Source organism: Phocoena phocoena, chromosome 14 (genome assembly GCF_963924675.1).
Source record: "Phocoena phocoena chromosome 14, mPhoPho1.1, whole genome shotgun sequence".
NCBI lineage: Eukaryota > Metazoa > Chordata > Mammalia > Artiodactyla > Phocoenidae > Phocoena > Phocoena phocoena.
In genome coordinates, this window is record NC_089232.1 from 54791731 (window position 1) to 54817833 (window position 26103).

Consider the following 26103-nt stretch of genomic DNA (forward strand, 5'->3'; position numbering starts at 1 on the left):
AACTGGAAGTTTAAATGTTTATAGTACACTCATCAGGACATGTCCCAGATTACTTTTACATTAACCTCTAACCAAGGGGAGCAGTTACGGATGTTGGTCACACAGAATAAACAATGCTTTTTACTTTTAGGTCTTTGGTGTTATGTTTACTCTCTAAGACATTTTCCTCTTAAGGTTTTTTTTAACGTCTGAGAAAAAAACTTAAATATTTTGATAATGAGTAATTTTTAGATACAATGCACAAGTTCTGTTTGTTGGTTTTTAAAGAAGAGAAGCTTTGAATAGCTGTTTCTTTAGCACTTAGGAGGGTTTAGTGTTAGTCTAGTGGCTTGCAGTTGTTAACACTAGATGTCACTGTCGCTGCATGCTTAATCATTTCTTAACTTCGTTTGCTATATCTGATTTGGCCCAGTGGTCTTTCTCTTGATGCTCTAGAGATAAATCAGGCCCTATTCCTCTCCTGCCTAAAAAAGTTGATGATCACACTTTTAAGTCAGGTTTTAAGCTCTTGTTTATTAAAATATATTTTCTTGTGATGGAACTAAGTCTTAGGAATGAGAAAATATCATGAAATAATTTTATGATGGACCATTGGTAAATCTAATGAAATCTACTGGTAGTTCTGAATTGTTATTTAAATTGCTATTTATCACCCTATAAAATTCAATAAATATTTAAATAGAAAGCAGTTGGCTGTAAGTGTGAATTCCTTGAGTATACTAAGGAAATACTAGAGAGTTGGTTTTTTTTTAGCTGAGTTGTATTTCTAATGATGATAACATTATTCCTTTGAAAGGTTGATTGTAATTTTTACTATTTAGCTGGTTCCTAAATAAATTCTTCTTGTCACTAGTTTGAAATCACTAATACTTGTTTCTTTTTAGCTTTGCTTATTTTGTTAATAATTCAATAAAGTGCTAAGGTTTAAAACAGTTTGGTCATATTATAAGGCCATGATAAATAGTGCGTAAATAAAATATGAGGTTATCAAACAAGTGAAATTAATGTTTAAATCTGAACTCGAAAATGAAGAAATGCTTTTTTTCCCTTTTACTTTTTATGAAGTGAGTGATTCTTGGATGTGTATACAAATTTTACTTTATACAGGAGAAAATGATCAGATTCATTTTATGTAGGTTGCATCTGAAGGAGGGTGGAAGAATAGCACAATGAAACCACACCGTTGTAATCTCTTTGCCACAGCTTGCTGATGTGAACGTCCATTATAAATTCATTCCTCTTAAATAGGAAAGGTTACAAAATATATGACTTTCGTAGAAAGAGGGAAATAGAATATTCATATAATTGTTTTAAATAAAGCTGAAAAGTGAAATGAAGGTATTAAAAAGTTAATTATTTTTAATGTGATAAGCATTTTTGGTAAGAGTTTTTATTTCAATAACCTGAAGGTTGGTATATGTCATTATATATACAAGGCTTCTGTTCTTTGTTTAACCCTTAAAGAGTATACTTCTCGGCAGGACCCACTAGATATGCTCTGCAAAACCTTTAGTGTCTTAAACTTGCCATTATTTGTAATGATTCTTCTAGCTGTAGTTTGTTTAATTATGTCACTTTTGGATGAAATGTTTATTTACCTGTCCACTACAATATTAACTCCCTGTGGGCAGAACCTTTTGCTTCTATTCTGTGTATGTATCATGGGCACTGTAAGAATGCTAGTAATAATGATGTCTTGTTGGTTGGTTACTCAACCATTGAATAACTAAACTCAGCCAATGAGACCTCATAGGCCAGTGAAGTCTACTTTCACAGCCACAGATTGTTCTGCGCATAGTCTTACAAATGTGTGGTCTTGATCAGAAGGGAACTGGACAGAAAAAGAACATCTGCCTTTCCCATCGAGTGGAAAAAAGTCTATCCTGGAGTAAACAGGCTTGGTTTCTAAGCATTTTGCTACCACTGGAGATGACCTTAATAGACTCCCTTACCCGCTTTGCACTTCAATTTCTCCATCTATAGACCAGGAATAATAAGATCTGTGTTCTGTACTCATAGGGCTATAGGGAGAATAAAACAAACTAGTAACAGTTCATTTTCTTTTAAAATATTGGAAGTCCTATGCAATTAGAGATGTAGTTTGCTTTTTCTCTGTTACCACTTCTATTATTGTACTCATCTCATTGTCTTACAGTTCCCCTGTGCTTTTGGAGTACAGGGTCAGTAACTTATCCTTATTTTTGTATACCTGGTGCCTAGCATAGTGTCTGGCATGTAATGGCCAGAAATACTTGCTTACTGAATAAGCAAATTTTGTTACTAGATGAGAGATGAGAAATCCGGTTTCTCCTCCTGGCTTTGTTGCCATAGACCTGCTATAACCAACTGAAACAAATTAGTTAACCTGTCTGGGCCTTGGTTTTCTCCTCTAAGATAAGAGATTTGGACTATCCTTGAAGTCTCTTTATTTCTATCAAATACTAAGCTAATTTAAATATATATATATATATATATATATATATATATATATATATATATATGTATACACTAAGCTAGGCTTTACGTAATTGTTACTAGAATTATGAGTTTGGTGAACTGCTATGTTCCCGGTGCCTAGAACACAACAGTACCTGCTTGGTAGTAGGGACAAGAAGTTCCCGTTTCATGTATAAAGAAAAGAGCAGAGGTTCTGCATCCCCATTTATAAGTATATAGAGTATGCTTGAAATGATTGAACTCTAGAGCTCACTAGCCTTGTTCTAGATGTGTCTTTTGGATTATGAAGAATGAGAAAACATGTTTCACTTGTTTGTTTTAAATAATGGTATTACATTTAAATTTTCTAAAGCTCCTTTCCTTTCTATTTATTACCCCCGGACTGACTTGGCCCGACAGAATGAGTAATTGATCCTTTGTATTGATAGAATCAGAAGCTACTCAGCTCTGTGATGTGGGGAGTGTGCCGGGCATTCCAAAATAGCCTCCATCTGCACTGTGAGTGGGCTCACCTTGGTAGTTCCTCATTCCTTACAGGGCAGGAGCTAAACCAGTGTGATCTTTAACTGTAGGTCTTTCCCTTTAGCCCCTTTGTGTATTAACCTTCAACTGTTCTATTCCCAGGTAAAGGACAAATATCAATATACATGTAGTAGTCTGAAAAGCTTTATTTTAGACTTTGCCAAAGCTTCATACAGGTGCTCAGTGTACAGAGTGTTCTATAGCTCTTGCTCTCTCTTCATTTTAAATCAGTCAGCCAATAAGAATTCGTAAGCATTTGTCATGAACTCAATATTGACACAGTAGAGGAGTCCATGAGAAATATAAAAGGTGGACCTTGTTCAAGGAACTTACGTTTCAGCTCGGGAAACGAGAATTGTCATCTGCTGTGAAGCAGATACAAATAGAAGACAGCATACAGTAATCAGCTATACAATGTGGTCTGAATAATGGCTGCGTTAGAAATTCACTAGTGGGAGAGTTGAGTGGAGCACTTGGGGGGACTGTGTTTCTTGTAAAGCTTTGGGGATGAGTAGATTTGGGGTACATGGAAACAGGTAGGTTGAAAAAGAGGAACAAAAGAATAATCTTGTTTTCAGTGTTAAGTACAATCTCAATTCTGTCTTGTTAGAGAGAGCTCATATTCAAATTAATAGCCTAGGATGATTTAATACAGTTTAAGAGGAAAATGTTTGTAAAAGGATCACCAGGTCTAAGTAAAATTATTTATAATGACTATGTTAGGAGATGTTAAATTGTATTTGTTTTATTTTCCTGGGTATAAATAACAGAGAATTGCTTTAGTTATTTCCCTTAACATCTTAGTGGTGTAGGTCTGGAAGGATCCTCTGAGGGACATCTAGTCTAGTCTGGCCCCTTGCTTAGAGACAGATTTTGAAGCAGTTTCCAGACAGATTGGCTTCTCTCCTGTTCTTCATGTTTTCTAGGAAAAGAGATTCCACAAGTGTTTGTGGTTACCCACTCCATTGTTTAGGAAAGAATTGGATTCTCAAAACTAAAATTGGGAGCTGTGGGGCAACTAGGTTTTTAAATTTTAGAGAATGTAATTATTAGAATTCAGAATAGCTTATTTGCTTTGAACTACATAGTAGTTTGTAGCAAGTGCCTATTTGGCCAAACTGAAGATCAGAATTTTCTTTTGACTGTGGCCAGGATAACCTTAACATCCTCAGACCCAGTGGGTTCTCGTCTTCTCCACTTAGCAAGCATTTATATTGCATTTTCACTCTGGGCCCTCTGCTGGGCACTGGGATCCAAAGATGAATCAGACATACTCTTGGCCCTAGGGAAACTGACAGTCTAATGAAGAATATGGCAGTTACCTGTGGCGCTAGAGTCTCTATTCCACTTGTGTAAAAGGAATGGAGAAGTGAAGGGAGATGGCATATCCTTAGCGCCTATTTGCTTGCTTGGCATGTGCCAAATTCTTTATAAGTGTCTATTTCAGCCTTCATCACAGCCCTGCAGAGTAGATAGAGTCATTCTAATTTCACACAGGAATAAACTAGGGTTGGTGAGATTGAGCTATTTGCCCGAGGTCATACAGCCAGAAAGTGGTAGAACTAGAACCCAAATCCAGCTACATCTGCAGAGCACATGCGGATTTATCCACCGGCACACACAGCCCCTTATGAGCAGTGAGTCATTTTTGAGAGTGTGGCTTTAGATCTTACATCCTGAGACTGTGGGAAATGAGGCACTTCAGCAAAGTCTCAGTGTGGAGCTGGGACTCTCACATCTCCCATGTGGCAAGTTGATTTTAAGACCTTTTCATTAACCCCAGTAGGATATCAGTGTGGCCAGTGAGCCATTTATTTACCTCTATAAAACTCTGGTATTTGATGATAGTTTGGTGCTGTGCTATGGGGAGAGGATTTGGGGGGTTTGTGATAATCTTTTTCTATTGTATGATGTCTTTTAGGCTTAACCTAATGTTTTTCCAAATCTCTGCTTATATTTTTCTTTCATATATTTAATAATTATTATAATAATAACCATTATGATATTAGTTTTTATATTTGAGAGGACATAAGCCATCCAGTCCCATTCTCATTTTGCAGATGTGAATATTGAGGTGCTCAAGGTCACACAGCTAGTGCTGGAAATAAAGTTAATGGTTACTTTTAGCTCACAGTAAGCTCAACTAGAACATTTAAAAATTTTAGCTGATTATTTATAAATGGAGTTTCTATTAGCAACAATAATACTAGTTTGGATTCAAATAATTTGAAATTAAGCTAAGAGCCCCAGTGTTTTGATACGGTCTGGAGGTATCATTCATGCATTTTCCACAGTTGTTTACAGAACATTCAATCTGGTTCTTTAGGCAGAGTAGGTAAATGTGTATTCTTGGAGACAGAGAAGTTAAGTACAAGTCTTGTGTAACCCTTGTTGAGAAGTTCTTAAAATCAGAATTAAGTCTATTCTGACACTTTGGCCTACTGGAGAGTTTCATGTTTCAAGTTTTTGTTCATTCTTAGGTTCATGGATCACAGGTAGGAAAACCACAAATAAAAATTTTAACCAAAAAGAAGCTCTTAAAAATAAATATGTTCATGAACTTGAAGTGGGAATTAGTCATTGTGTTCTTAAATATTGACTCTTGCGGGGACGAAGTAATCTTTGTTCCTAAGTACTGCTTCAGGCCATTGCCTTCTTTAATAACTAAGGCATTGTTGCTTTAGTTTGAGCATGTTCTATGGAATTTTGGCAATGCGTGCATCCTCTTTCTGCATCTCAGTAAAAGCATGAGTAAATATTTTTTCTTAGCTTTGGTATTTTTGTAGCTTACATTTTATATGAACCAGACTAATATAATGTAACACCAGGATTACATAATTTAGGACGTCAGGATTTCTTCCAGGACTATGAGATAAAGTCTTCATTTATCAGGGGTTTTACAAGCAGTATTTGTTGCTCATTCAATACCTGCAGAGAAATACCACAGAGCTCTTTTCCAAATGAGAAAATGGAGTCAAAGAGGTTAAAACCAGAGGGAACAGTTTCTTTAGAACTTGGATAATATTTCTTCTCTATTCAGAACTTGGTCCTTATAACTATTGATTTTAGTAATGGATAGTTTAGAAATTCCAGGAATTTTGAACTATTCTTGTTACACACCAAACTTTTAATAAAATACAATCAATAAAATTTTTTCATTGAATATTTACTATGTGCCTTGCCACTCTAATATGTACAAAAGTAGTTTATGACATGGTCTTGGATTTCAAGGATTTTATCATTTACTGAGAGAGAAGACCAACATGTGAGCTAGCTTAGGAAAAATGAGTATCAAACTCTGATAATGTCAGGGGATGAGGGGGTCAGAGGAGGATGAGGTCGGGCTTCGTGCAGGAGTCAGGCTTAATCTGGATTTGAAAAAATGGATAGGATTTGAATAGGTAAAGAGGAGGATGTTGCATATGAGTTTATATAGGCATGAACAAAGATATCGAGGTTGGAACACATGTCTGAGAAAGTTAGAAGATAAACCAGACCAGGACTGAAAGCACGTGATGGAAATATTCATCCGTTCATCCATTTAGTCATTTATTTCTAAAGCCAAGGATTCACTGACCATCTATTCTGTGTAAGCACTGAACCATGTGCTGGGGCTATATCAATGAGTAAAACAAATAAGCCAAGGAGCCTGGTTTGAATTTTACACAACATTATGAATCATTTACAAGTTTTAGTATTGGAGTGTTCCATGATAAAGGCATTGTTTTAGGAATCAGTTGAGAAGTGATTGCATTCTGTGTCCCCCGCTGGTAGTATTGGAGAATATGATGCAAGACCCTGGAAGAAAGTTACGTAGGAATAACTGATACTCTCTAGATTATTAAAGCTCGGTTCCAGCTTGGTGTGGTTCTTTTTCAGCATTTATTCTTTTTGTTACTTCTAAATTGAGTAGTGGCTATATTAGAGGGGAATATGCCTTATGTTTTAAGGATTACTAGCTTCCTCAAGATATTTAAAAGATATTTATTGAAAAGTAAATTATAAAGTCAAGTAAGTTTTGGAAATGCTGGATTAAATAAAATTTTCTCTATGACAGGACTTCTCAGAACATTTAATATGCTACAGTGGTTTTTGTGACTCTTCAAGAGTGGGAGGTAACCTGCAGTATTTCCCCAAGTTAAAGAACTTATATCTGGGGAATTTATATCTGGGGAAGTCCACCAGATATAGATTTAAAATGGTGTCCTGGCATACAGTAGGTGGTAAATAAATATGAATCAATGAAAATTTCGTAATTTTAGACCTTTTAAAATCTTATATTTAAAGTGCCTCTTTGGGGACTTCCCTGGTGGCGCAGTGGTTGAGAATCTGCCTGCCAATGCAGGGGACACACGTTTGAGCCCTGGTCTGGGAAGATCCCACATGCTGCGGAGCAACTAAGCCCATGCGCCACAACTACTGAGCCTGTGCTCTAGAGCCCGTGAGCCACAACTACTGAAGCCCACGCGCCTAGAGCCCATGGTCCGCAACAAGAGAAGCTGCCTCAATGAAAAGCCTGCGCACCACAACAAAGAGGAGCCCCCGCTTGCCACAACTAGAGAAAGCCCATGTGCAGCAGCGAAGACCCAACGCAGACATAAATAAATAAATAAATTTATTTTAAAAATTAAAAATACATAAATAAAGTGCCTCTTTGGGAGAATGAACTTTATATCCTAAATCAGTTTCTTCTACCATTTTGTCAGAAGAAGATAACGTCCGTTTTCCCAAAGCCTTGATCATTGATAATGGGGGAAATAGGGCCTACAGCCTGGTTGATGAACTGATCAGCAAGGTCAGTACCAAGCCCATCAGGGTGTGATGTATATATTTGTGTGTGTGTGTGTGTGTGTGTGTGTGTGTGTGTGTGTTGGAAAGGCAGGTAGGGAGAGGGGAACAGAACAGTAACCAGCTTTGAAATATAATAAGTAAGGCCTTAGGATCTACTAGGATGGCTGAGTTCTATAGCTTTGGTCTGTATGTCTTGCTAGCAGCATACCCTGTTGTTGTCCTTCATCTCCCAAATAACAGCTCCATTTGTTAATATTTAAACAGAGGCTTGCAATAATTCAGACTTGAAGCAGTTAGAATGCTTTTGGCTGCAAGTAGCAGAAAACCCAAATCAAAATTTAAACAATAAGGAAAAGTTATTATCTCACACATAACCAAGAAGTTTTAAGGGGGATTGATTCGTTCCAGGTTGATAATGTCATCAGAGACCCAGGTTCTTTCATTTTTTTGCTGTGCCATCCTGGATGTGAAGGCATTGGCCTCAGGCAAGCGTCCTTCATGGTTTCAAGATGGCCACAGTTCCAGCCATCACATCTAGATGCAGTAGATGCAATATTCAGTGGCCTTGTGGCATCCCTATTTCTTTTTGAGAATGACAGCACCACCTCTGGTATGTGTTCCCATGCTGTCAACTCGACACTCTACAGACTTTCCTTAACATCTTTTTGGCAGAGTTAACATCTTCGTATGCCCCAGCTTATCCCTGACAAGGGAAATGGATCCACCATAATTAGCTTAGACTAATTAGGATTCTCCAGTTGGATCTGGGGTTGGTGTCAGCTCTCCCTGAAGCATATGACTACTCAGAGAAGGGTGAATACCCAACCAAAGTCAAATACTGTTAAAGGAAGGATGGGATGAGGGAATGGATTTCTATTAGGTGACTAATGATGTCTGCTGCTACATTCTTCTAGGGTATCTCAAAAGCTGTGAAAATGTTTCCATTTCATTAGGAAGATAAATAATAATATATGTAGTATTTTAGCCTAATAGGAAAGTGTATTGTTTTCCTTTATTTGTGCAATTCCTCCATATAATTTTTAAAATATATGAAGTAGTAAAAGTGTCTGGATATGTGGTTCTGTATAATTCACTTCTGAAGGCAAGCCTTCATTATAAAATTTTCGCTCAGGAACAAAGTTTTGTCTTCACACATGAAAAAAGTTTTGTAGAGCTTTAAAATAGAGATGCTAAATAAAATACAATGACTTTTCTAAGTCAGAAAATGCTACTCTGCAATATGAAATATCTCCGATTCATAGCTAATCTCTAACAAGCTAACAGAATGTTAACATTGTTTTTTATTACGAACTCTAATTCACTTTGGAGTTTGACCTGTATATTACAACATTGATTTTGTTATTGTAGGGCCAAATGGTGTGAAGTCAAATGATCTTTCTAAATTTATTGGAATTGGTACTTAATTATTTTAATTTATTAACCAGAAATCCCTATTCTATTTAAATTGGACATAGTATTTTAATGTTGGGGCCTCTGAATTCAAATTAGGCCAACTGTCTTGAACAATCTCTCTTTCTCTATCTGCCAGGTTTTTTTCTTTTCTGTCCTTCCAAACTGTTAGCGTTTTGTTCTGTACAGACTGCCTTTATAGAAGTGGAACAAGAGGCTGTCTAGGTCAGGGCAGACCAGCCCGGCTCAGCAGAAGATGGGGTCAGACTGGCTACCTTTGACAAGGATCAGCAAGTCTGATCCAGGTGCTAAATCTTGGAGGTCTAGAATTTTCTACTCTATAAACACATTCCTAGAGCCATCCATTGCTCCTAACACATCTTTGTCTTCTGTTTATCTCTATGATGACTCTTGTGAACAACTGATTTAGATACATATAAATGGTCAATTACACACTTCCTCCCTTTAATTCACTTGATCCCCATTTTCACCCCCTACAATCCAAGCCCTCCTTTTAGGCCACTGGTTTCTTTTTTATAGTTGGTGGTCTGTTTAGATGGTCCAACATTTTTTTTTCTTCATCATTTATTCAACAAACATGCTTACTACGTTCAAGACTGAGCCCTGAGGGGAGTATAGACATTTATAAAATATGGTCTATGTATTTGAAGAAAGGTGGAAGAAGTGAGCTAAGACTTGAACTCAACTGTAGTTCAAGGTGGAAAGCCATGAGTACTCTGTTAGCTCCTTTCCTCTCTCTTGGGGGAAGAGCCTGCATGTGCCACTCCTCCCATTTCCTCTCTTCCCTGCCACTGCGTAAGTGCGCCTCCGCAGAGCTCACACTCTTCACACACTCATCCTTTCTAGACCGTTCCTCCTTCCCATCCCAGTTCTTCTACCATTTAGGCGGGAAAGACTCGTGTGACCATTTCTTTATCTTGCCTTTGTTCTATCTGTGGGACAAGCGATGATTCAGATCATGACCAGTAAACAAGAGGGCAGTATTAGTGATATGCCTCCCCTATCTGTATTTGGAAATGAAATTCTCTGTACTAATAAAACAGTGTCGCTGGCCTCTGACAGTGGTGAACGCCCCCATTTTCCCAGAAACACACCATAAGTCATCATCTTTCTCCTTTCTGCTTTTAATTAAGCCAACTTAATTTTCCTTAAGCTTCAACATTTTAGGGAAGTGAAAGAGAACTTCTCTTTCAATGGTGTTCTCTTGCTTCGATTAGTTACTAATACTGCAATAACATAGGCTTTAACATTTTATCATTGTAAAAGTATAGTGTTTCAAAGGGGAAGTAAATATATTTTCTGTGGGTTATCTGCAGTGCCACTATTTATAATATTTATGTCTTTGGAAAATGTATTTCAATTGTCAGATGATCATTTATAAGTTGTAGCCCTTTCTACAGATGGACATATCATTCTCAAATACTTGCTTGTTCTTTTCCTTCATGTTTTCAGCCCTGACTGCCTTCAACATTGTGCTGCCATGCACTGCCAAACTGCTGGGTCACCCATGGAAATTGAATTCCAGGGGATTCATGGCATTTTCTATGGAGGTTTCTTTCTCTAGAAATCTCTTCTTGCCCCCACCCCCAATTAAATTGAAATGTAATGATCTTTCTTGGTTTTGTGTATAATACCACTCTTTCTAGCATTTTTAAAAAATGTATTTATTTTTATTTATTTATTTTTTGGCTGTGTTGGGTCTTCCTTGCTGTGCGTGGACTTTCTCTGGTTGCAGCGAGCGGGGGCTTCTCTTCGTTGCGGTGCGCTTCTCATTTCAGTGGCTTCTCTTATTGCATAGCACAGGCTCTAGGTGCATGGGCTTCAGTAGTTGTGGCGCACAGGCTCAGTAGCTGTGGCGCACGGACTTAGTTGCTCCGCGGCATGTGAGATCTTCCCAGACCAGGGCTCGAACCCGTGTCTCCTGTATTGGAAGGTGGATTCTTAACCATTGCGCCACCAGGGAAGTCCCTCTAGCATTTTTAATTAGCATTCCTTATGATGGACAAATCATGGTTAACTTAATCATTCTCTTACTATTAAATATTTAGTTTTCCCTTAGTTTTAAAAATATTTAATAATGGTGTGGTGAGTATCTTTATTTTAGGAAGTATTTTAACATGTAGGGTTATTTCTTACGGATAGAGTCTCCTTGGTGTGATTTCTTGGCAGCAAAGTAATATAACTAGTCTGCAGATTCTTTTTATATATTGTCAGGTTTCTTGATAAATTAATCTTGAAAAACAGTTTCCCCTTGTCACCTTCTTACTCAGGAATTTTCATTAGTTCTCTGTTGCCCATGGTCTAAGGTCTCTGCCCCTTTGATTAGCCTTTGTGCTTTTTGTTAAACCTTTTTTTGTTTTGTTTTAACCAACTGTCTACCATTGATCATTTACAGTCCATCTTATTTTTCCACACTATGCAAAGTGGTACAGGGAATAACCTCATACATTTTAGCTTCTCCCATTTTTTTGGATTATTTCTTTAGGATAAATGATCAGAAATGGAAGTACAGAGTTAAGGAATATAAACATTCCATGAAACTGATAGCCAGACTTCTTTTAAGTAAGATATCAATTTACAAATTTGCCAGCACATATAATCTTTCTAGTAGTGGGTATTATTCTTTTTTTCATGCAAATTTAAAAGAATGTATGTGGGGGGAATTACCATGTTGTTTCCATTTATATTGCTTTTCTTACTAATAAGGTTGAACATTTGCCCACATTATTTGTTGGTTAATTGTATTTTCTTCAGCTTAGCTTTCAGGGCCCTATATAATTTGAACCTGCCCTTTTCACCTTATCTCCTGTTAGTCAAACCCACAAATATTTATTAAACTTCTACCAACAAATACATATACTCTAATCAAGCTAATCTGCCTACCATTCCTTTGAGATTTTCCTTTTTGTTGCTTTTATTCATGCTTTTTCTGCTCCTAAAATGCTTGTCCCTTCTCATCTACTTATCGTATGCTGATTTTTCCCATCCTCTGAGATTCAACCTGAATCTTTTTTTCCTCTAGGAAGTTTTCCTTGACCTGACTATGGCTTCCTTGAGAGCAGGGCCTGTGTCTGATGCCCCTTTTGGCCCCAGTGCCTTGTAAAGGGTCTGCCTTACATAGGAGGTAAAGAAATGATCTATTGATGTTGCTAAGAAAATGCATGTTGAGTTAGGCAGCTCTAGATTTAACTTCTGGCTCTGACTTTGGGCAAGTTTAGTCCCTTGAGCCTCACTTTCTTTATCTCAGCATCATCGTATACCGGGGATGATACTAGGATCTGCCTCCCAAGTTGCTGTGAGGAGTAAGCACGGTGATGCTCATAAAGAGCCTGGTGTAGTGACGCTTGGTGTACAGGAGGCTCTCTTTCAGTGGGAATTGTTTTTAAATTAACTGAACGAATAAACTGGTCATCCCAGCACTCACTGGTCTCCCTTTCCTTAGGCCTCTTCCTGGTGTACCCCAAATGACGTGTGCCGTCTCTTTCTTGTGTTGGTACTGCTTCTTATGAATTAGTTAGGTACTCTCAAATCAATTCCAGGTTCTTAAGGGGAGGGATTGTGTTTTAAGTTTGATGTATATCCTAAAGCACTGTGTAAATACAGATTGGTTAGGTATAGCTGAGTAGCTTTGGTAGCAGTGAAAACGAGGGCAAGGCAGTGATGAAGACCTCATTTTCTGTTTTTTTACTGAAACCTTTACTGGACCTTTGCTAGAAGAAATTATTTCTCCTAGGGCCTTTAAGAAATGTTTACTTTTGTTGCTTGTTCAGCCAAATGGAGTCAGTTATTCAGTAGAAAATGGTAAAAATATCCAAATAACACCACTGGATTTCACTTTTCCATATAGTGTTTCAAAGTGTTGTATTCATTAATATTTGTGAGAAACCTATGGTTAATACCACAAGAAGTCATAAACTAAACCAGATTTCCCCCTTTTTTAACTTTCACATGGCTTGGATTAACAACAGTGTTACTCCCTAATTTACACCTGGGATTTAAAAACCCTTCTCAAAATGCTGAAACAATGATTCATATTTAGTCACCATGTGACTGGGTTATTTTCATTTATTGAAAATATAAACAACAAAAAACATCCTGGATAAAGAGCTCCATGTATTTTAACTAGTGACAGATGCTATGATCTGAATTTCTACTTAAGTCAGGCATTTTTGACATACACCTCAAGCCTCGCAATTAAGCTTTATGCCTTTCCAAACATAACAGTTAACCAATAAACCAAAATATCAGCCTGGTCTGGCTTAGCTCAGCGGTCTTTTGATTTCTTCCAGTCTGTTTGATGTGGAGGCTTATTGAGATTTATCTATTGAGCTGTTCATAGTTTGTAGGGCTGAGAGCACTGGTTATATTATATAAGATTCCATTAGTGACAGTAGAGTGTAGACAGTCTCTACAGTGTAGATAATTTAGTCAGTTGTGCTGGTCATGGTTTTGTTGAAATTTTTAAGACTTTCGTCAAGATTTTTTTTTATTAATTCTCAGTGATTTTTGTTATTTCCCAGTTTATACTGTGAGCCTCAAAACAGATGTAGTTTGATTGGTTCAATTTAGTAGAAAGTTTTTTAACTTTCAGTAGAAATCTCTATGTAGATTGAAAACTTTTCCACTTATTTGGACCAGTTTATCCACAAGGGAAATAAAAATTAAAAATATACAGTAATCAATTATAAATACTTGGTATATGGGGAGTCAGATATCATTCCATTGTATTGTTTGTGAAGGTAATAGCATCAGTATACCCAACTTTATAACATAAAAGCTGCAAAGGACTTTCATATACTTATGTCATGTAATCCTTGTTGGAATACTCAATAGTATTATTGTCCTCATTCTAAATAACACACTTGGAATTTATATTATTAATTTGCTACATGTCTCATATTTAGTATGAAGCAGAGCTGGTGGTCAAATTCAGATATGACTCCTAATCCAGTTATTTTTCCATTACATTAAAGCTTTTCGTTCTGTAATATACAATATTTCTAAAAGTAACAACGTCCTGTCAAACAGCTTTCCACTGGTTTTATCACATCCTCTTTCCTAAGAAGTAGATTAAAATTACTCATATTTACCCTGCTGGAGATAAGAAAGTAAGATCATATTGGAGAAATAATAAAACTTATTCATTCTTTCTGCCTCAGTTGCCACATGTATCCAATGGGGGAAACAACTAGCACTCACCTCACAGGGCTTTGGGGTGGAGTAAGTGAATTAATACATGCAAGGAGACTGAGTGCCTGGCATAGAGTAAATGATAATACATTTTGCTATTTCCATTCATTTACTCAGCAGTGTTTATTCACCCGTTGCTACATGCCAGGTAATGTGCTAGGTGTTGAAAGATAAATAAGTCAAAGTCTTTTCCTTTAAGGGTTTCACAGTCAAGGGAAAGAGACATACAGGAAAGTACACACCATTGGCATGAATGTTCTGTATAGAGGCATGCAAGGAGAGATTTGGAAGCGCAGAGTAGGGATGAGTACCTGCTGTCAGAGGAGGCTTCCTATAAGAATCAGGGCCTGAGCTTGAAGGATAAGTAGAAGTTAGCCAAGAAAACAGTAAAGGAAGAAAAGAGAGCCAGGAGGACAAATGACAGTGGTAAAAGGTTGGTGTGAACACGTTTGTTCAATCCAGGATTTCTTGAAGACTCTAATATGCTGATAGGTACTGTGACGTTCCAGTCACAGTGTAGTTACTCTCTTAAAGTGTTGAATTATGGAATCCTTTTTATGGAGAACTATGTTTTAAGGAACACACTTTGGGAAACTCTGGATAAACTGGGTGGTGAGAGATGAGTGCAGGTCAGAAAGAGGGTAGGCAAGGACAGTGGAGAAGGGCATGTTGATTAGAGATATTAAGACAGTCAGTTTAACAGTATTTAATGAAAAATGAGGAGACCACAGAAGAGGAAAGATAATGAGATGATGGCAGATTTGGGGCTTGGGACAGTGTCTGGGGCTGATGGTGCCATTTACAGAGGTGAAGATTTAGGAGGAAAAAGAGATTGGTGATGGATGGGGGACATGCTGAGTTCAGTTACTGTATCTGTTTTGAGATGCCTGAGGGACATCCAATGGAACATATTCATCAAGCAGTTCAATATCCTGGGTCTGGAGCATATGCATGAGCTCTGGGCTGGACAAAGGAGTCGTCCGTGAGAGATGGTATTTTATGCCAGAAAGTGAATGAGAGAACCCAGACGGGTGAGGATAGACTCCTGGGGGCATCACTGTTTAAATGATGTGTGGAGAAAGAGGATCTCTCAGCAGAGATTATTTCGACAGTCTGATATTCTTTGGGACATGTTTGTCAGTTCCCCTGTACCCCCCTTTCAAGGTCCATGAGTATTTTATTTTGTTTTGTTTTTTTTGGAAAGTGTCTGACTCCACCCATGCAGGAAATCTACTCTGTGGGCCACTCCTCCCAAGAATCTGGGTAGTTGTAGAAAGAGGCACTTCACCCACACCCTAAGCTCTCTGCCCTGTGAGATATTCCGCCCAACCCTTCTGAGCCCAGAGGGGGAAGGTGGAGCCATGTTGCACTGTTAAGTTTTTGAGTGTGAGGTCCTTCAGTGTAACTGGAAGAATCATGAAAGAGAAGTATTCCACTGGATTAAACAAGTTCAATGGATTTTAATTTTCCTGATAAACTATTATTAAGAAATTGTTTTGGAGATTTACTCTCTGAGTAGGATTAGCTAACCTACATTTTTCATTTGGATAAGTGATTCTTTAATTAGAAACCGAGATTTAGGGAATAGTTTCCCATTGCTTTATATAGTGTAGAGAAGGTATGTGAAAATGCCAAATGAAGGTTTTCTTCCTGATAGCGAGAAGCAGGGAAAACAAGAGGAAATTATGATATGTTGAGGGAAAGGATTCTGTTCATCCAGCGTGCCTGCTTTTATCTTCAATTCTGCAAGTCTCTGCCGGCAGTTTTTTGTTTTTTGTTTTGTTTGGTTTTAATTCCCTCTTCTTGTGCGAAAAGTTGCATATTTCTGGCAAATGTTCATTACTGGCTAGGGGCGCAACAAGCAGTCCTTTGCCAGAGAATTAAGCAAGCAGAAGTCTGTCAAAACAAATATTCTAGTTTGAAAATATAGTCCTGCTGGGGGAAATGGGGAGGGGTGGATAGTGGAGGAGGCCAGGGTATGTTCTAAGGCTGAGTATTTATTTCGTAAGAATTCTGTGTTCTGAAAGATTGTTGCTGGTAGGAGTGCTGAAGAAAACAGGATTTTGGTACATTAAACGTACTGATGAGCAAGGATGGACTTTCTGGGGATTTTTGGTTTGCTCTTGTGTTTGGTATTTAGCTCTCATAATGACAGCCTTCGCTAAGAGTGAAATATTTTGATAACAAGTAGCCTTTACATTTAATTAAAGAGGCATTTAACAAAACTTATGTTTACATGGAAGAACTCTCAGTCCTGAGGATATTAAAAATATATAAACAAACATGTACATAAACACACAGTCCACTTCATAAGCACTTATTTGGCTGGGAAATGCCAACTTTTTATAATTTCAGTCTTAAAAGTACTGGCCAGTTGATTCAAAAAAGCAAAATTTATTTTTTATTTTTCTCCCCAACTTTTCCTTGTATTTCTTCCTTGTTACTTTAAAAGAAAATCATTTCACAGAAAAAATGATTATATATATTGGATAGATGCAACGTTTTGAATTTCTTTGCCATAGAGTTGCCTAAATCTGTTATAAAGTTGCTCTTCAAGTTGGAGAAACATAGGCTGACATTTGTGTTACTTTCCACTGGGATAGGGGTGGGATTAACTTTATTAAGCCTCAAGGATGAAAGTCCTTGCACACAGAAGTGGATTTTGAAGATTTCCTGACCATATATCTGCATATAACTGATGTTATTTTTTGAAAGAATTTAAAAAATAAAAGGTACTGCATTGTAATATTGAAGTAAATATCGAACAGAATGTATTCATAATAAAGAGAAGCCCTCAAAATATTATTAATGAAATACAGACCGGTTTATTCTTATCTCCTTTTGGCAAATTTTAGACGTGCTACCATAGGCAATTCAGGAAACACATACATGCCTTCTTCTAGAGCAGTGGGAGGAAACCCTGCTCTTTGATTCTGGGATTTGATATACTTCAGTTACTGGAAGAAACATTAATTAATGTACTTTAAAAAAAATTTTAGTAATTCAAAAGACTAAACTTTTTTCGAGGGGTTGAAAAGATCATGGTGCACCATTGGAATTTGCCTTCAGTAAATGTAACATTTGTTTTCTAAAGAATTATAACAACATACTTAAATTCCAGAACAGTAAGCAAAATAGCTTAAGTTCACTGACTTGAAAAAACATTCTTTTATACTGCATGGTTCTAAAATAAATACTTAAAAGAAACAGAGAGCAAGCCATTCTATCTTGGATTTCATTTTCCTTCAGATAGAACAGCTAGAACAAACATTCTTGCTAGTTAACATTGCCTGTGTTTTTATGAAGTTAATAACTGACCTGTCAATCACGTCCTATATAAATACGGTAGTTGAATGCTTTCTGCTTTAGAAGCACTTTTATTTACAAGAGCTGCCAGCCAAGATTTCCAAAGGACTCCACAGGCTGTTTGCTTTGATCTGTTTTGAGGGCTGGTCTCTTTATACCTGTTGGTTTGCTATTTATGATACCTTTGTGTAATCAGGTATGGGGAGAGCAGATGTGCAGAATAAACACGTCTTAAGGAAACCAAGGCTCAAGAGAAATCGTGTAATTATGCACCAACAGCTTTAAAGAGAGAGAGAGAATATTTTCTTAAATCAACTTAGCTGCTGTTATGAGGAGAGAGCAGATGTTGTGGTATTCACCCCAGAGAAGGAAAAGATTCTCTCTTAAATCTCAGTTTTTAATGAATGGAGGTGGTGTGTTTATCCCCACCCTTCAAACTGTTGCTCTCCTTTAAATTTGTAAATTGCTGAGTTGTTGCAGCTCTTCTCAGTTGACTTTGACCTTTGACCTTTTTTCATTGCTCCTTCCCTGGGAAATGTTTACCACATGTCTCTATCCAAATAATCAGCTCTCTGTGGGAAGAGTTACCTTAAAATTTTGAACTGAAAATGGCTTTTAACATTTAAGGCAGGTTTCAGAAAGGGATGGCTTTTTGTTGTGTGTTTTATGATTTTGATTTGGGGTCCCCCCCCTCCCTGTACTGAGGGGACCTGAAAGCCAAAATCATCTTTGTATTCTCCCACAATGCCAAGCATAGTGCCTCTAATAGCGTAAGGGCTCAGTAATGAAAGAATGGCAGAAATTAAGAGAAACCCAAGTCCTTCAGTCTTGTTTCCAAAATGATCTGTTGATCATTTGGTTTCTTTCATCTTTCAATTAAATGTTGCCCTAATAATTCCTCTGCGTTATATTTACATATTGCTTTTCTCTAGGAATCTGAATGTTTTAATACATTGAAGAGATTAACTTCTATTTTACTTTTTTATTTAACTTTACTTTAAATTGGAAAGCTTCCCCTACCTTTTTAAACGAGAAAATTTCCCCTCACCCTACAGTGCTTTTGGAGGGACTGATTTAGAGATTTCCAGGCAGTTGTTGTTCCCCCCTACTACTTTGGGAAATTCTCTTTATACTTTTTCATTCATATTGACAGTTTTTGGTCGGCAGCTTTTCCTGTTGTGACACTGGCAGGAATCTTAGACTTTCTATGGAAGAGTGCCTGAACATGTCCTAAGATTTAGAAAGCAGGTCTTTTATTAACCAGGGTTTTCTCCTTGCTTTCATTGTTGCTCAGAAAACTTTCAAAATCCAGTGTCTTTAACTGATATGATTGCTATTTATTTGGTTCCTTGTTTATAGTTTTTATTTTTTATCTTTTTATGTTTTGCTTTTTCTTCCAGTTTTATTGAGATATAACTGGCATATAGCACTGTATAAGTTTAAGGTGTACAGCACAGTGATTTGACTTACATACATCAGGAAATGCTTACCACGGTAAGTTCAGTAAATCCATCATCGCATATAGATACAAAATTAAAGAAATAGAAAAAAAATTTTTTCCATGTGTTGAGAACTCTTAGGATTTCCCCTCTTAACAACTTTCATGTTTAACATAGAGCAGTGTTCACTGTATTTCTCATGTTGTACATTACATCCCTAGTATTTATTTATCTTATAACTAGAAGTTTGTACCTTTTGACCACCTTCCTCCAATTCTAATTACCCCCGCCTCTGGTAACCACAAATCTGATCTCTTTTTCTATGAGTTTTTCTGTTTGCTTGTCTTTGAAGTATAATTGACCTACAGCACTATGTTAGTTCCTGCTACACAGCATAGTGATTCAGTATTTCTAAACATTTCAAAGTGATCACCATAATAAGTCTAGTTGTGCTGTCACCATACAGGTTTTAAGTGCTTGCATCTATATGATAATCAAAGTATAAAATGCAGCCTGGAACACTGCATTTTCAGCCTATTCAGCAGCCTTCCCCAGATGATCACTTGTCAGAGTAAACATTTTGTAAACTTGAGGGTAGATTAAAGCTTGGCTTTAAACTCTGGGCTCCGTCTACACAGCTTATGGGGTCAAAGGTGGGAAAGTCCTGGGGTCGCCTGGAGCCAGTGAGAGTGAGCGAGTGCAGTCGTGTTGCCTTTGTTGAGGCACAAGCCTCTAAAAGGTATGAAACGGCCCAAATTACATTTGAGCATCCTCAGGCCTTTGATTGCAGAACCTCTGTTGGAAGTTGAGCGGCACAGGGCAGCCCAAGATCAGGCCAGGGAAGCAATCAGGAGTAAACTGGGGTCAGCCATGCCCCAGACACCAGGGAGGAGACCGCCTCTCCAAATGATGTGCACAGGGACAGTTTTGAAAGTCCATGGTACTGCTTAGTTGGCGGATTAGCAGAAGGAAAGTCCCCTCCAATATTTTCATTTTGCATTCGTCCAAGGCTCAAGCCTATAATTAAATTTTCTGAACAAAGACTTCGTTAATACACACCATCCAGATTGATGACTAACAGCTCTTCCTTCCAGGTCGATAAGAAAATCTGTAACGCTTAATGCAAAAATAAAGACCCTAGTCAGGTTTGGGGGGAGGGTGAAGTAAGGTGTAGTTAGGACTGGGTTTGTCTTTAAAAGGTCATTTTCAGTGCTGTTGAAAATGAACCTTTCAGTGGTTGCTGCATTTACTCAAGTATATGTGATTTACTGAGTGATCTAAAACTTAGTCACAGTGATATTTTATTTAAATATCTATGAAAATATGCTGGTCTTTAAACTTTTGGAACATTGTTGAGAAAAATTCTCTCTTTTAATTCTATTGTGTGGGCAGTGTAGACTTATGTAAAAATGTTTAGGACAGACTTAAACACAATTCATGTTACTCGTTGGCCAAAACTTAAAGTAGCTTTCCAGTAGTTGAGAAATCTGGTTGAAATTCATTAGCTTGGCATTCAGGGCCTTCCAACCTGCTCTCTACTGGAGGAGCTTTTTGCTGTAGCCTTTTCCTTTGTCCTCAGGCAGGCCTTACACATCTCTGCCTCCATGGTGTCCTTGTGCAGCCCCACCTCCTGCACATACTTGCTCCTCCTTCAAGCTCCCCACGCCCCTGGGAAAGGGGACTCCTAGCTGTCCTTCAAGGCCAGGAGTCACCTAGACTAGTTTAGGACCTCTCTTCCTCTGCATTTCCAAATCTGTCAGCCTCCTGGTTGCCTTCCCTCCTGTGAAACTAGCCTTCCCTGAGCATCCCTTTGGAGGCTCTCCCCTCTGCTTTGGTCTCCAGAGCCCGGTTATGCCACTCTGTTGGCTCTTACCACACCAGTCCTTCAATCATGCTTTGTTTTAATTTCTGTCTAATTTTTTAAACTTGATTTTAAGTCCTTGAGGCTTAAAATTGTATCTTCTATGTGCTAGTGTCCTCCAGAGCACTTAACTTACTTTTAAGCACGTGTTTGTCCCTTGGTTGATGGATTGGTGCATGTCTAGGCCCAGGGCTTGATCATTAGCAGTCAGTAAAGACAGCGAGCTATTTTCAACACCACTGGGTACCTTTGTACCAGGTTTATTTTTTTGGCTTGTCAGCTTGGTAGTGGAGATGTCAGGCCCAGTTCTGTCCAGAAAATCTGTTTTCCAAATCTTTGCATGAACAGAATGGTGTTACAGTCACACCCTGGAGCAGTTTCACCTTGGTACTGCCAACTCTTTCTTATGCTGACTAGCTGACCCATGTGGAGTGTTCCTCAGATCTCATTTCAGCTTTCTGGGATACTTTTATTCTTAATTAAAGGAAAGCTTATTTCTAAGACCTTTCTTGAACCAAAGGCAACTGATTATTCATTAAATGTTTACTTTCTTGACTTGAATTCACTTCAGCGGGTTATAACTCAGGTGGGGATTATGCCTTGACAGTGATCTGACAAGGTCCTTGTTCATGGTAGTTATTGACTTTTCCAGTATGAACCATTTCAATGTAGCAGGAAGCCAGTATCCTGGTGTCTGAACCATATAAGGAACTGGCTTTTTAAAAATTTTGTGTTTTGAGTTTGAGGAAGAGGCAAGCTGTGCCAAGTTGGGACTTTCGAGACTTCAATGCTTAACTCATTTGATCTAAAAATTACTGGCAAAATTATTACTTTTGCGAAGTATAAAACCAACTCTCAGAATAGCGAATGCCCTGATGTGACTGACACAGCATGCTTTAAGGCTTCTGAAAGCTTGGGCCACACTCTAAGAAGAGATTTTAATAGACCAGTCTGAACCCAGTGCACACAGTAGTCAATCCTTCACATTTGTATACTGCTTTTTGACACTCCTGTGTTTATTCATTCAACAAATAATTTTTGAGCACCAGCTAGGAGCCAGGCATTGTTCCAGGTTCATGGGATACAATTATGAGCAATCACCAAATATTTCACTTCTCTGTTATTTTGAATTTTGATTTCTAATCTGTTTCCTCTAACTAGAATGTTAGCTCCTTGGAGGTGGATCTTCGTCTCATTCACTGCTCTATCTCCAGCACCTAGAGCAGTGCCTGACACATAGCAGAAGCCCAGTACATATTTATCAGTTTACAAGTCAGGTTCTACAGTGAGGAAAGGAAGGGTTGCTGCTGTAATGGCACATGGGAGATACATGTCATCTGGGCTTGGAGGAATCCAGAAAGACACCCTAGAGCAAGAAAGATAATGGCTGAACAAAAGGATATGCAATATTTACTTGGGAAAGGGCAGGTGAGGTAGAGGGTGACCGCTCCTGTGCGGAAGTCTGGGGGTGACAGTGAGTCATCACAACACACAATTGCTGTGCTGTGTGCAAGGGAGGCGTGGCATGAGATGAGGTGATGACCTTGCCTGCCGACTTGAGGACACAGGAGCAAGGAGAGTATTTTAAGCACAGGTGTAATAGGATTAAATTTGTTTTAGTTTGATCATTTTGGCCACAGTGTAGAGAACACACTGAAGCTGGATTAGGAGTAAACGTTGAAGATTTGGAGATCAGTTTGTTTGAATATCTTTGTTTGTTAGGATAATATAGACTAATGGTACCCAGACATTTGGACTTCATGAACCAACCAAAAAAAAAGGACATTAAAAAACATCCCACTTGAATTAGGAGATTGGGATTGACATATATACACCAGTATGTATAAAATAAATAACTAATAAGAACCTGCTGTATTAAAAAAATAAATACAATAAAATTTAAAAACAAAACATCCCACTTCTCAGACTCATTTCATAAAATAAAGAACGTTTGGGGACTTCCCTGGTGGGGCAGTGGTTAAGAATCTGCCTGCCAATGCAGAGGACACGGGTTCAAGCCCTGGTCCGGGAAGATCCCACATGCCACGGAGCAACTAAGCCCGTGCACCACAACTACTGAGCCTGCGCTCTAGAGCCCGTGAGCCACAACTACTGAGCCTGCGTGCTGCAACTACTGAAGCCCGCGTACCTAGAGCCCATGCGCCACAACAAGAGAAGCCACCACAGTGAGAAGCCCACGCACTGCAACAAAGAGTAGCCCTGGCTCACCGCAACTAGAGAAAGCCTGTGTGCAGTAACGAAGACCCAACGCAGCCATAAATAAATAAATAAATTTATTTATTTATTTTAAAAAAATTATAAAGAAAGAACATTTTAACATACATGCCCACAAATACACATACACTACACTCACAGGAGAATCTCAAATAAATGTTAGATATTTAAATGTAATACGTTTAGCTCTATGTATATTGCCCTGGTTTTTCTCATTTTCCTCATGAATGGGCACCTATGTGGTCTGATATTTGTAAAGGTGATCCAGCCTAAGGAAGAAATATTGGTGATCTGAATTAGAATAGTGACAATGGAAATTGAAAGAAGTGAACAGAATTAAGGAATAGGAGGCAGAATCAGCAGAAATTGATGATTTCAAAGTACTTTCAGATCTCTTACCTCATTTGATGCTAACCAGGTAACATAGGTACGTTAGGCATAATTATCCCCATTTAACAGGTGAGGAAACTGAGACTTGGAACTTAAGTGACTTACCTGAGTCACATATCTGAGTAATAGCAGAATTGAATCACCATTAAAATGGTGCGGAACTCTGGATATGTGGCTCCCTCACCCCACCCCTTTTTGGTTTTTTTCAAATTTCAGGGAAGAAAGGAAAAGGAATTGTGGGCTCCCTGTGAGTCATGTCTTTTAGGGCGAAACATATGATATTGTCCAACCTTAGAATAAAACAATATTTTAGTGATGACTGATTCATCCTTATTTTGCAACATCATCCATTACCAATCCATGAACTTGAGTAACCCGATTTAAATTAGGCCAGAGGAGACTAAGAGGCTTCTTTGTCTATATTTTCATTTTTATCCTGTGTTACCCTTTGTCCTTTCTATAAATAAGCCTTGGCCACCCTATTTATGCGTTTCTGTTGGGGGAGTGAGGCTTTGTGTGTAAGAATATTTATTGCCTACCACCTGTTTTGTGTTTTTTTCCCTTTTCTTCCTTAGTGTGCTTGCAGATTAGAGTTATTTGGTGCTATATGAATTTTTAAAAGAATGGTGTAGACTTTATAATGGACTACCCCTTGTTGAAGGGCAAAGAAAGGAAGTGGAAGTAAATACAAAGAACAAAATTGGACTTAAAGGAGGAAAAAATGAAGCAATAACAATTTGAATCGGACAAAAGTAAAAAATGTATTAGAAAATATTTGTGGGCAGTTCCCTGTAAATGGCCTTATAAACAACATTTTTGGTCTGTAGTCATAAAATCCTCTGACCTACGAAACACCAATTTAATGGAATTAATTAAAAATAAGGTGGAATGCCAAAATTTACATATGAAAACAATTAGTGACTGTTCCTTCAATTAGTTATTTTTATTTAGTCTTCATATCAACCATTTTTGTAAGCTCCTTGTTTTCTGGCAAATTTGGAGACTTTTTGGAAAACTATTGGCGTGACTTTAAATTATTTCTGTACAGACTCAGTGGCTAGCTAGCTGGTCTATTGTAATCACAAATAATTATGAGAAATATGGTTTTCCTTTTCCAAGGATGAAATATACTTTTTTTTTTTTTTTTTTTGCGGTACAGCGGGCCTCTCCCGTTGCGGAGCACAGGCTCCGGACGCGCAGGTTCAGCGGCCATGGCTCACGGGCCCAGCCGCTCCGCGGCACGTGGGATCTTCCAGGACCTGGGCACGAACCCGTGTCCCCTGCATCGGCAGGCGGACTCTCAACCACTGCGCCACCAGGGAAGCCCTGAAATATACTTTTATTGAAGCATCTGCACCTATTTGTGTGTATATTCAGTTATGGAAGTGTCTGTTTTTACTAGTAAAATGAGCACATCAAAAGCAAATACTGGGGGCTTCCCTGGTGGCGCAGTGGTTGAGAGTCCGCCTGCCAATGCAGGGGACACGGGTTCGTGCCCCGGTGCGGGAAGATCCCACATGCCGCGGAGTGGCTGGGCCCGTGAGCCATGGCCGCTGAGCCTGCGCGTCCGGAGCCTGTGCTCCGCAACGGGAGAGGCCACAACAGTGAGAGGCTCGCATACGGCAAAAAAAAAAAAAGCAAATACTGGGACTTCCCTCGTGGTGCTGTGGTTAAGAATCCGCCTGCCAATGCAGGGGACATGGGTTTGAACCCTGGTCCAGGAAGATCCCACATGCCACAGAGCAACTAAGCCCGTGTACCACAACTATCACCCTAGAGCCTGTGCTCTAGAGCCTGCGAGCCACAACTACTGAGCCCGTGTGCCACAGCTACTGAAGCCCATGTGCCTAGAGCCTGTGCTCTGCTACAAGGGAAGCCACCGCAATGAGAAGCCCGCACACCACAACAGAGTAGTCCCCGCTTGCTGCAACTAGAGAAAGCCCACGCACAGCAACGAAGACCCAACGCAGCCAAAAATAAATAAATAAATTTATTTTTAAAAAACAAAAAGAAAGCTCTATGAAAGCCTTAAAAAACAACAACAAATACTGTTTTTTTAGAATATGTGACTGGAAGAATGTGAGAGAAGCATTGTATACCATCATTTTTATTGTCTCATATCCATCGTGTGTGTGTGTGTGTGTGTGTGTGTGTGTGTGTGTTGTTTGTGTTGTTTGTGTTTAGATGCCCTAACCATGTTTTTTTCTACCAATATGGATCCATCCATCCCATTTTATAGCTGTCTTCCTGGCCTTTGACTCTTACATATATAGTTTGGTGTATGATTACTGCAAAGTATAGGTGTTAATATATTCAGAATACTAAGTAAAATTTTTTGTGCCAAACCCACATTTTACTCATGTTTTCAATGCGGCACTTCATGTATTTTTAAAAGCTATTTGTGTGGCAAGAGTGAAAGTGACTTGTGTTCTCTGGTACCCTTAGTTAGATCTTAGAATCTCAGAGTGTGTTGACCTTAAT

At 38.4% G+C, this 26103-nt stretch overlaps 1 protein-coding gene across 1 annotated transcript in view; it reads left to right on the plus strand.

The window, feature by feature from the left end:
* The window catches only part of THADA (THADA armadillo repeat containing), a 311584-nt gene that overhangs the window by 92342 nt on the left and 193139 nt on the right, over positions 1 to 26103 (plus strand). The window lies entirely within an intron of this gene.